At 34.7% G+C, this 10,976-nt stretch overlaps 1 long non-coding RNA gene across 5 annotated transcripts; it reads left to right on the top strand.

Moving 5' to 3' along the window:
* LOC107618791 lies at positions 6,285-8,704 on the top strand. 5 transcript variants are annotated; one of them, XR_002362266.1, is made up of 4 exons: positions 6,285-6,403; positions 6,846-7,581; positions 7,828-8,176; positions 8,508-8,704. It is a non-coding gene; the product is annotated as an uncharacterized LOC107618791 (long non-coding RNA). The 5 variants fall into 5 exon arrangements; XR_002362267.1 differs by lacking the exon at positions 6,285-6,403 and having other exon boundaries at positions 6,508-7,581; positions 7,828-7,936; positions 8,019-8,176; XR_001615380.2 differs by lacking the exon at positions 6,285-6,403 and having other exon boundaries at positions 6,514-7,581; positions 7,828-7,929; positions 8,019-8,176.

A 10,976-nucleotide genomic window follows, 5' to 3' on the forward strand; every position in this document is an offset into this window, starting at 1 on the left:
TTGCTGCTGTGATCTTGTTCATATGCTGTACTTTCCTGCATTTGCTGCTTTTTACATTGAACTTTCATGTTTATATTCCGTATATGTAATTGCAAGCTTTAATTTGGATTCATATGAACTGCTTGATTGCTGTTTATTTTCTGGGAAAGTCCTATTTTAGCCGGAATGCTGCCCAAATTTCTGTAAAATATTTCTGTTCATGTCTTGGTTTTGGCATTTTCAACTGTGCTTTTCAATAATTTCACCAAACAAATTCATGAATGCTTAGGCACACATTCTTATTTTCTTTGATCTCCTGGTTCATAAACTGCAATTTTGATGTTTGATTCCTATTTTTGCTTTCTTTATCTCTATTTGAATCATCATCAAACTGTTTTACTTGTTTGAATATGAGTTACCTATAGCTTCTACCTGTGATTACTTGTTACTTGGACTGTTTTCCTTATGCCTCTTACTTTAACCCATTTTTCACTAACTCACTAATTTTAACTCTAACCAACCTAACCTTTTCAAAACTTCTTTTTTTGCTTTTCTTTTAACATTCTAACCAAGGCATGATGTTAATTTTTCTATTTAACTTGCATTCAATTACATTTTGGATTGTGATTTCTTCTTTTCAGACTTTTCACTCCTATACAATCCTAAATGCACATTTTACTTAACTCATATTCATTATCCTATTGCTCCTTTGCCACTTTATGTTTTCTTTGATTATTTGCCTATTTGCTTTCCTATTTTTATTATATCCTGGTTTTTTGCTTTTCAGGATGTCAGATTCCCAGAGAAAGGGAAAAGGCAAGGCCACTTCTGGCAAAAGGAAAAGAGGAGAAGCCTCCGTCTCTATCATCGACCTCATGCATGATGCCTCCTCGCGGGAGAAAGCCTTTACCCCGCAGGAGAAGGCCGACCAGCTACTTCCCGCCAATGACTCAGTAAAGTTTGCAAACCGATATTGTGAGCTGAAGTATCCGGTGTTTGCAAACTCCAGGAACCTATACCTGGAGCGGACTTTGAAGATCCCAGAAGAACTCCAGCAATATACCTCTGATCAGATCAAACAAAGAGGCTGGTTCTTTCTGGAGAGACCTCTGACTGAGGTTAATGCATCTTGGGTTAGGGAATTCTACTGCAACTACTTCAAAACTTCCCTAGATGCAGTGAACCTCAGAGGGAAGCAGATTCTGGTTACTGAGGAGGCAATAGAAGAGGTTCTGAAACTTTTGCCTAAGACTGATCAGACAGATGGCTATCAGAAAGCTGAGAAGGATATGCGCTATATGCGATTTGACTGGGACGCAGTAAAAGCGAGGATCGCCCTTGACCCGACAGTTCCTTGGATCATGGGTCAGAACACCACCATGCCCAAAGGGATCAAGCGGATTTACCTGAACGATGAGGCTCGGCTATGGCATCAGATATTCAGCAACTACATTATGCCGAGTACTCACGAGACTGAGATACCAGCCGCTATGATCACCCTCCTTTGGTGTGTGATGGAGGGCAAGGACCTGTACCTGCCACGCTTTATCCAGCACTATATGGCCAGGGTCCACATCCGAGGCACTCTTCCCTTTCCCTATCTGGTTACACAGCTGGGCCGTCCAGTTGACGTGCCATGGGAAGATGCTGATGAGAGGCCACCTGCTGCGGAGTGCAAGAAGCTTATCCCGCACAGCAGGAACTTCCTGGCCTTGGGCTACAGACCTCCATTCCTGACTGACACTGCTGATGATACAGCTACACTATCTGCCGGTCCCTCTTCCTCCACTGCTGCACCACTTACCCCTGCCACCACCACTGCACCTCCACCTGCCACAGAGCCTGTCCATCATCTGGTGCACCGCTTGTTTCGACGACTTGACCAGATGGAGCGTCGCAACAAGCGACGCTATGAGCACCTGAAGCTGATGATACGATCTGGCGACATCTCCTCCGAGCCTGACACACCATCTGAGGCATCTGAGGAGGAGGCGGATGCGCCCGAGGCAGAGACCCATCCCCAGGGAGAGGCAGAGCAGGCAGACACTCAGCAGGCAGCACCCCAGCAGATCCAGGCTGCAGATCCTGAGATCCCCATTCAGACAGCCCCTCCTCTCCAGCAGCCGGACATTCAGCCAGCCACCACAGAGACACCAGCTACCATCCCTTCCAGTGATGACACCCCTTCACACCCTGCTTGAGTGAGCATCAGGGACGATGCTTCATTTTAAGTGTGGGGAGGTCGCCATCTCTGGCGTATTATTTTGGTGAACCACTACAGACTCTTTTTCTTTTATTTTGGATATTTTTCTGTATTTTTCTCTTTATTTTTATTTTTATTTTCTAAGTACTTATACATTGCTACTTTTATGTATTTTTACTCTATTTCTGCATTTTGCACTTTAGTTCATATCTTAGTTATTTAATTTAGTTTGCAATTCTAACTTATTAGTGGATTAATTAGTATAGTTTACCCTTTTTATCATAAGATAGCTTAGTTTAAATTGAAAATATAAAAAGAAAGTAAGCTAGGAACTTGAACATAACAGATTTAAATCCATAAACTTGTATATATAGCATTACATCATGTAGTTAAGTTACCAACACTTCATCAAGGAGAAACACTAGAACTTTAAAGCCATTCAATATAAGTTTTACATTGAGAATAATGAGAATTTTTAACTAAACCTGCATGACATACATAAGTGATAAATGATTTTTGAGCTAGAGAACACATAGCATGTGAGTTTTGAGCTTAATTGTATGGTTTCATTCAAACCATAATTTTTATTCCTGTGTGTTCCGCCCTTCTTTTATATTCTGATGTTCTTTACTTTGTTTTAATCTATATGTCTAATTATAGAATATAGAATATAGAATATAGATACATACCAAAAGAGTGATTGAGGCCATTATTTGATTTTAGCTTACTTATCCCAAAATAACCTACCTTTTACATCACCCTTGTTAGCCCCTCTTGAGCCTTTAAATCCCCTTTTATTCTATTAGCCACACTACTAGCCTTAAGCTGAAAAACAAATAAAAATCCCAAGTTGAATTCTTGGTTAGCTTAAGATAGAAAATTATGAATAGTTTAAATGTGGAAAACCCATTGGGAACATGGATGATAAAAACAAAAGGTAGAAAAGTTGAAAAGAATAAAGCAACTCAAAATAAGAAATTTTGGGAAGCATGTTCATGAAAAATCAAATTAATTAAATTACCATGTGCATTTAAAAAAAAGGTTATTTTTCAGTATTTAATAAAGGGGATACAAAAGAATTCCCCAAACGCAAAATAAAAGCAATACACATGGGATAAAAATAAAAATTGAAACATGAGCATGTAGCATCAAGTGGGAAAATATGGGAAAATAGGTAAAGAAGTTTTGTTTTACTAAGTATGTATGTTAGGTGAGATCTTAGTCTAATTAAGGATTCACTTATTAGCTCACTTAGCCTTATATATATATCCTTACCTTTACCATTGGCCCCATTACAACCTTAATTAAAGACCTCATGATTTTGGGTATGACTGTATTCTATAATTGTTGATTGGTTAGATGAAGAACAAGGTTATAGAAAGGAAGAATAAAAAAAGAGGAATAGAGTGATTAACCCAATAAACACTGAGTGACTAGAGAGTAAACACAAATCCAGTGAGGGTTCAATAGCTCATTAACATTTATCTCTGTTTGAATTGTCTAATTGTCTTGCAAGTTCATAAAATGCTTTTTCTCCCATCTCAATTGTAAAAGTGCTTATTGATTATCTAAGGCTTGGCTTTATATACATATATGACTCCTTGAGAATGTGAATTAATTTAACTACCTGTAAGCTTTATATATGAGTGAATAAATTAGAATTGCATGATGCATTTAGGTAGTTGCATTTAGATTAGATTGCATTGCATGACATTCCATCACTTTAACCTTACTTATTACCTTGGATTTAGCATGAGGACATGCTATTGTTTAAGTGTGGGGAGGTTGATAAACCCATATTTTATGATATATTTTGTGCTTAATTTGAGTGATTTATTCAATCCTTCACCCACTTATTCATGTTAATTGCATGGTTTTACTTTCCCTTCCTTATTATGTGATGTATGTGAAAAACATATTTCCTATGCTTTTAAATTAATTATTTTAATCACCTTTAATTCCATTCGATGCTGTGATTAGTGTGTTGAGTAGTTTTCAGATCTTCTAAGGTAGGAATGACTTAAAGGATGGAAAGAAAACATACAAAAAAGGAAGGAAAGCACAAAATGGAGCTTCTGAAGAAACTGGCATCCACGCGATCGCATGGGCGACGCGGACGCATGCCAAGCGCAAAGAAGCAGCGACGCGGCTGCATGACTGACGCGACCGCGCGCCTTAAGCAGAACGAACATGACACGGTCGCATGACTGACGCGACCGCGTGACAAGAAAAGCTCCGAATGATGCGACAGCGTGACCCACGTGGACGCGTGATAGAGGCCACGCACCAGAAATTGCAAAAAATGCTCATAGCGAATTCTGAAGCCCTTTTTCGCCCAAATCCAAGTCCAGAAGGCATAGACCAGAGGTTATGAAGTGAGGGAATGCATCCATTCAAGGAGAGCTCGCCAATTTAGTTACTTTTCCATGATTTAGATCTAGTTTTGAGAGAGGTTCTCTCCTCTCTAGGAGTTATCTTATCTCAACATAATTGATAACTGTTATCTTTGCTAATTGAGCTGAGCTTCAATAATCCCAACTTTTTCTTAGGAAATAAATAGGATTCGAAGATCAAACTAATTAGTCCCTTGACTTTCCTTTACTTTAGTAAAGGCTGACCAAGTGGAATTAAGATTCGACTTTCATTGTTATTGATAAGGATAACTAAGTCTGGACTTCCAATTTCTCATACCTTGCCCAAAAGTTTGCTTTACAGTATTTATTTATTTTTAATTGCCATTTAAATTATTTGTCATATTTGTTCCTCATTCTTGAAACCCCGAATTTACAATCTCCATAACCAATAATAAGAACATACTTCCCTACAGTTCCTTGAGAAGACGACCCGAGGTTTAAATACTCGGTTATCAATTTAAAAGGGGTTTGTTACTTGTGACAACCAAAAACGTTTATATGAAAGGACTTTTGAAGGTTTAGAAACTATACTTACAACGAGGATTTATCCGCAAATTTCTAGACCACGCAAAAGTCCTCTCGTCAACGCCAGAATTTTTATGCTGACTTGGAACGCCGGTTTGGGCCATCAAATCTCGGGCAAAGTATGGACTATTATATATATTGCTGGAAAGCCCAGGATGTCTACTTTCTAACGCAATTGAGAGCACACAAATTGGGCTTCGGTAGCTCCAGAAAATCCACTTCGAGTGCAGGAAGGTCAGAATCCAACAGCATCTGCAGTCCTTTTTCAGCCTCTGAATCATATTTTTGCTCAGGTCCCTCAATTTCAGCCAGAAAATACCTAAAATCACAGAAAAATACACAAACTCATAGTAAAGTCCAGAAATGTTATTTTTATTTAAAAATTAATAAAAATATAATAAAAACTAACTAAAACATACTAAAAACTACCTAAAAACAATGCCAAAAAGCGTATAAATTATCCGCTCATCAATGCTGCAGTTGAAAGCTTTAAAAATGCACTGGTCTTAGAGCCAAATGATGGTAAGTTGTGATTTTGTGTAAGGCCTTAGTTAAACAAGAACTACTAGTGTACTTATATAGGTGGACATTTAATTTTGTCATCTATCTGGTAGGTTCATGATTTATCAGAAGTATTCAATTTTTATTTTCTTTATATAAAACACCTTTTCAATATAATCTGAACATAAATGAAATGAACTATCATTTTTTTATTAAGATTTGAATTTGTTAGGAAATCCAAATGAAGAGAAGGGAGGATATATATACTTAAAAGATGAAAAGATTTAAATGGTTATGTTTGGAACAATAAGTAATAAATATCTCTTTAATAATGATGAATGAAATTTTCCACTGAACTCAAAATAAAATGTCTTCCAAATTTGATTGCTTACTTGATACCTTGTTACTTACAGGTGGGATTAAGAAGGAACTTGCTACTGCCAAGAAGAAGGTGAGTGTATATCTAAGTTGAGCAAGCATGAAGGTGCATTATAAGCGTATTGCAAGTTTAACTAATTATATTCAATTTAAAGATAATTTAATGTAAAGATATCCAATTTGCATGTTACCTAAACTTCAAAAGTAATCCATGTGAAGGATTAAGATCTACTTGATTTTCTTTTTCATTTTCAATACTTTAAGGCAGAATTGGTATTTGCTTTTATTTTCTATCTCCATTATTATTTTTATTTTTGTTCTTATTCAATGATTTATTTTTACCACGGAAGGTAGGCGAAAGGACAGAGTAATGGCATGCTTAGTTTATATAAATCAGGTTCAGGTATATATCTTACTCTCTTTTGATTTATTAGCTGCAAAAATTTGTCATAACAATATATCTAGAAAAAAATGTTGTTATTAAAGAAAATCACATTGTCTGATGTTAAAAGGTTGAAAAAAAATCATTCTCTTGTGTCTAATTTTGTATACGTGCTTAAGTTGCAATCAGTTACTGCCGAGTGTCATGCCCTAAATTTGCAACCAATTTACAAGCAGAATAACTTTTGATTTTTGTCATTTTTATACAACATAGATACCATGGCCTTTTTTTGTGTTCTGTTCCATCCAATTACTGCCTAATTGTGATTAGTACCTTTAATTTAGTCTTGTCATCAAGGACATCTTATATAAAGCTATAAACTATATATGAAATTAATTTCATTTGTTATGATATTTTTTGGGTTTTGTGGGTTTTTTTTCAATTTTTTTTTCTGTTTACTCAGATTTGAGGTGAATATCATACAGTGGGGTTGAGCAATTTGAAGTAAGCTTCTACCTTTATGTCATTTTGGGTTTCTTCAAGAGGACTCAGCCTCGCAAGGCTTGAATGAATCACAGGTAGAAGGTATTCAACCCAATATGGTCGCGCTTGAGCAGGAGCCGGCGCGTCTTAGGACGTGTCTTTTCAAAGTCGACGAGCGGGTGGAGCAAGCCCGCTCAATGGATTCGGCTAGTGACCAAGAGCAGGCCCGACAGCAGGCGGAGCTTCGTGCCCCTTTTATTCAAATAGAGGCCCGGCTTGCTGCTCGAAGGCAGGCCCTTGCAGAAGCGGTTAATTCCCTTCAGCAACAGCTCCGGGCCCAAAACCAATTCCTTTAAGAAGCGGGGGAAGGGTCGACTTCAGCTCTCGTATTAAAGGGGGGCACCCCCCTTCCAACTAAAATAAAAGTAACAAACATTTCTTCTTTTCTGATCAGGTCGTGTACAACAACCTTAACCGCACAAACCTAGGCTGGGCCTACTCTTCTTGTTTTTAATTTCAGTAAATGATCAACTAAGTTAGATGATTTAACTATTTTTGTCTCTGATAAATGAAGTGTATTGGTGGATCTATGTTCTATTTTGGGAGGGAGGTAATGGGAATATGGGTATCCAGTACCTGCAACATATGTGTGAAGATCAGTCCTGCCGGAGATTCTTCCCATCAGGTTCTGCCTTTGAGATATGGTCTGAGTTTAAGTGAGTGCCCTGGCATTGTTTCTGTATAATGTTAATTTATCCTCATGAAAGATTTCTCATTCTGATTTTATTTTTGTATTCTATGTTGATGCTTAGCTAAAATTGTTATTAAAGTGAATTGCCTTGTTTGAGCCATCAGCCATATAAGGATTTATTATTCATTTATTTGTTTTTTAAGGGTTTTTTTTACTATATTATTTATTATCAAATGATGAATTTTCTTGTGCTCAATGAATAAATTTATAGATCTTTATTGCAAAACCCATGGCATAATTCATCCTTTGAGGGATCTGGGTTTGCAAGACTATTCCTTCCTATGAACGTGGACAATCAGAATTTTTATTCACAGTAAGAAGTATATATTTCCTTCTTTCTTTTTTCTCTTTAATTTTTTTATTGGCTTTCTGCGAAATTAAGTTTTATAATTGAGTTGGCAGTGATTAGATTGAAGAATGTATAGACTTGTGGGGATCTATATCAAATTGCCAATTTTGGAACAGTCAATGGGCAGATGTGATAGCCCATGTCATAAAAAATTACCACAATCTTAATTTGGAGTGCTTTCTTTTTTGCCAGATACTTGAATATCTTTGAGGTGAGCATATAAATTCGAATAGCAATGCTTGTCTTATGTCTTATTAACATTTGGTTACTATCGACTAACATTTGCCATAAGATGATATTCATGTCTAATCAAGAAAATTAGCAATCCATTAATTATTTTTCAATGCTATAATCTTGATGTACATTAGGGTTGGTTGTCTAATAGTCTAATAAAGATTTAAAATCACAATTCTATCTCTTCTGTGATAGGTGAAAGGGTAGAGAACTTTATAAGAAGAAATAAAATTCTATATTAAAATATATATCAATATCTCCCTTTTTTTGTATTTTTTGTACTCATAATAATTATATTTTTATTATAGGGATTGGATCAACCGAGTGAGATTCCATCACCAAGAGATTTAGGAAGTAGATCTTCTAGAGTGAGCAACAAAGAAGAATAATCTTGTATGATAAAGATTTTATGTATTAAGTATTATATATATGTGTTAAGACGAATTATTGAAAAATGTTATCTTTGATACTTTGTTTTTGGATTATGATTTTTTATTTTCGAAGATCGTGTATGAATTAAAAAATCTTATTATGATGTATGATTTAAGGTTATGCCTTTTGGTTATTATGAGATTTTAAAATTTGAGTTCTAAAAATGTCACCTTAAATAAGTAGTTTCAATCTCATTTTAAAAAGTATAAAATTGCCATCATACTTAGATAAAAATAACAGCTAAAAATTGCCATTTCAAACAAAAAAGGTAACATTTTATCCTGGTAAAAACGGCGGTTAGAAAATGCCATCTTAACCGAAAAGGATGCCATTAAACACAAGTAAAAACAGCGGTTAGAAATACCATTTTAAACGAAAAGGATGCCATTAAATACAGGTAAAAATGGCGGTTAGAAACGTCATTTTAAACAAAAGGATGCAATTAAACCCAAGTAAAAACGGCGGTTAGAAACGCCATTTTAAACGAGAAGGATGCCATTAAATCCTGGTAAAAACGGCGGTTACAAACCGCCCTTTTAAACAATAACAAAACTGCCGTTTTATTTGGTTAAAATGGTGGTTAAAACCGCCATTATAACCGTAAGAAAACCGCCGTATTATCCACTGGTTATTACGGCGGTTTTCAGAAAACCGCCGTAATAACCAGAATGGCGCTCAGAATTCTGGCGTTTCTTGGAGGTGTCATTTTTTTGTAATAATGGCAGTTGTAACCGTCGTAATTTCCATAAAAAACCGCTATTTTAACCCTTTTTTGTAGTGATATATATTTTCTTTTCATGTTCCAAAAACTCACTCTCGAGATTCAATTTGGTAAGATTTTTGAAAAAATATTTGTATTTTTTAAAAGTACAAACTCTTTTTGTTTTGTATTTGATAAAAAAATAAACTATATACTTATATTTGCAGTTTTAAAAGATGAAAATACTTTTAAAAATATTTAAGGTAAAATTTTTTAAAATTGGCTTGTACTTATCCTTGTTAAAATATAATAAAGTCAACCTAAAAAAAACATGTATATTTTTTAATGTATACTAATATCGCCTTATGTGTATTTGTATAAAATTATGAATTTTTAAAAGTAATTATTCATTCTAATAATTCAAAATTCACAACAATCAAATAATTTCAAATGCAAAAACTCATAATTCAAATTAAATATTAATAGTAATACATTTAAACGTAATTATAGGTATAATATCCACTGACAATAACAACAACAACAACAATTATGAGCTAATAATATTGTTAATTAATATAATCCTTCTCAATTTGACAAAAGTCCCAAATTTTTTAACCTTAATAATACTAATTTGCATACCATAAATATAGAGATGACAAAATTTAGAGATATAACTAATTATTAAGTTAAAGAGTTACTTTGAAGTTTTAATAATGACTAAAATTCAAGATCTGAAGCTCTTTCCTCACCCACTAAACTTGAACTCCATTAATGAGATTGTGAGAAAATAATTTTTTTTGGTATAAGTGATATATTAAAATTGAGATAAAATAAAAGAATAAAAATAAAATCTAGTGTATTGTAGTTAGGTAAGAATTTTGAAACAAAGATGATAGAATGGGAAAAGAGTTAAAAGGGAGGAGAGGGTTTGAATTGTATGAAGGAATAGAGAAAGAGAAAATGAGAGACTGAGGAGGATCAAGGAAGAGTAAGGAGAGAGAAAAAAAGCTTAAGTGGGGCATGTGCCCCACATGCCTGCTCTCTCTCTCTCTTTTCTTTTTGTTATTACATGTTGTTTGTGAGTGTTTTAGATTATTGTCATAGTTAGATAATAAGTGTCATGAAGTGGACTTTGATTAGGTGTAATTATTTACAGATGAACAAATTTAAAATAGTTCCTGTTTTTCATCATGAAAAATATTTTAAGATCAATTTATAGGGTGAACTGAAGTATGTTAATGGGAATGTGAAGAAACGGCCATATTTAGACATTGGTTACATAAATTACAAGACTATGTTTTAATTTGATAGCATGGTCCCTGACTTGAAATTTGGGTTAGGTTAGGACACGATTTTTAGTAAATTGATTTGTCTGGCTATTTTATAACTTATTCTGCAAAATCTCGAACCATGGCCCAACAAGATTTAATGAGGTAGGCCCAATGATAAAAAAATAAAAGTTAATTAGTAAAAGGTATTTAATGAGTCAAACTTGACTTTATGAGAGTAATTAATTCCTCTAAATTAAATTTTACTAGTAAAAATTAAATACTTGGCTGCCATTGGTTTATTTTTCTCACTAGACACTTTTTGAGCTGAAAATTCACTTTTAGTGATGGTTTTTACGCATGCTAGGAAAAAGTTG

This window comes from Arachis ipaensis, chromosome B01 (assembly GCF_000816755.2).
Source record: "Arachis ipaensis cultivar K30076 chromosome B01, Araip1.1, whole genome shotgun sequence".
Lineage (NCBI taxonomy): Eukaryota > Viridiplantae > Streptophyta > Magnoliopsida > Fabales > Fabaceae > Arachis > Arachis ipaensis.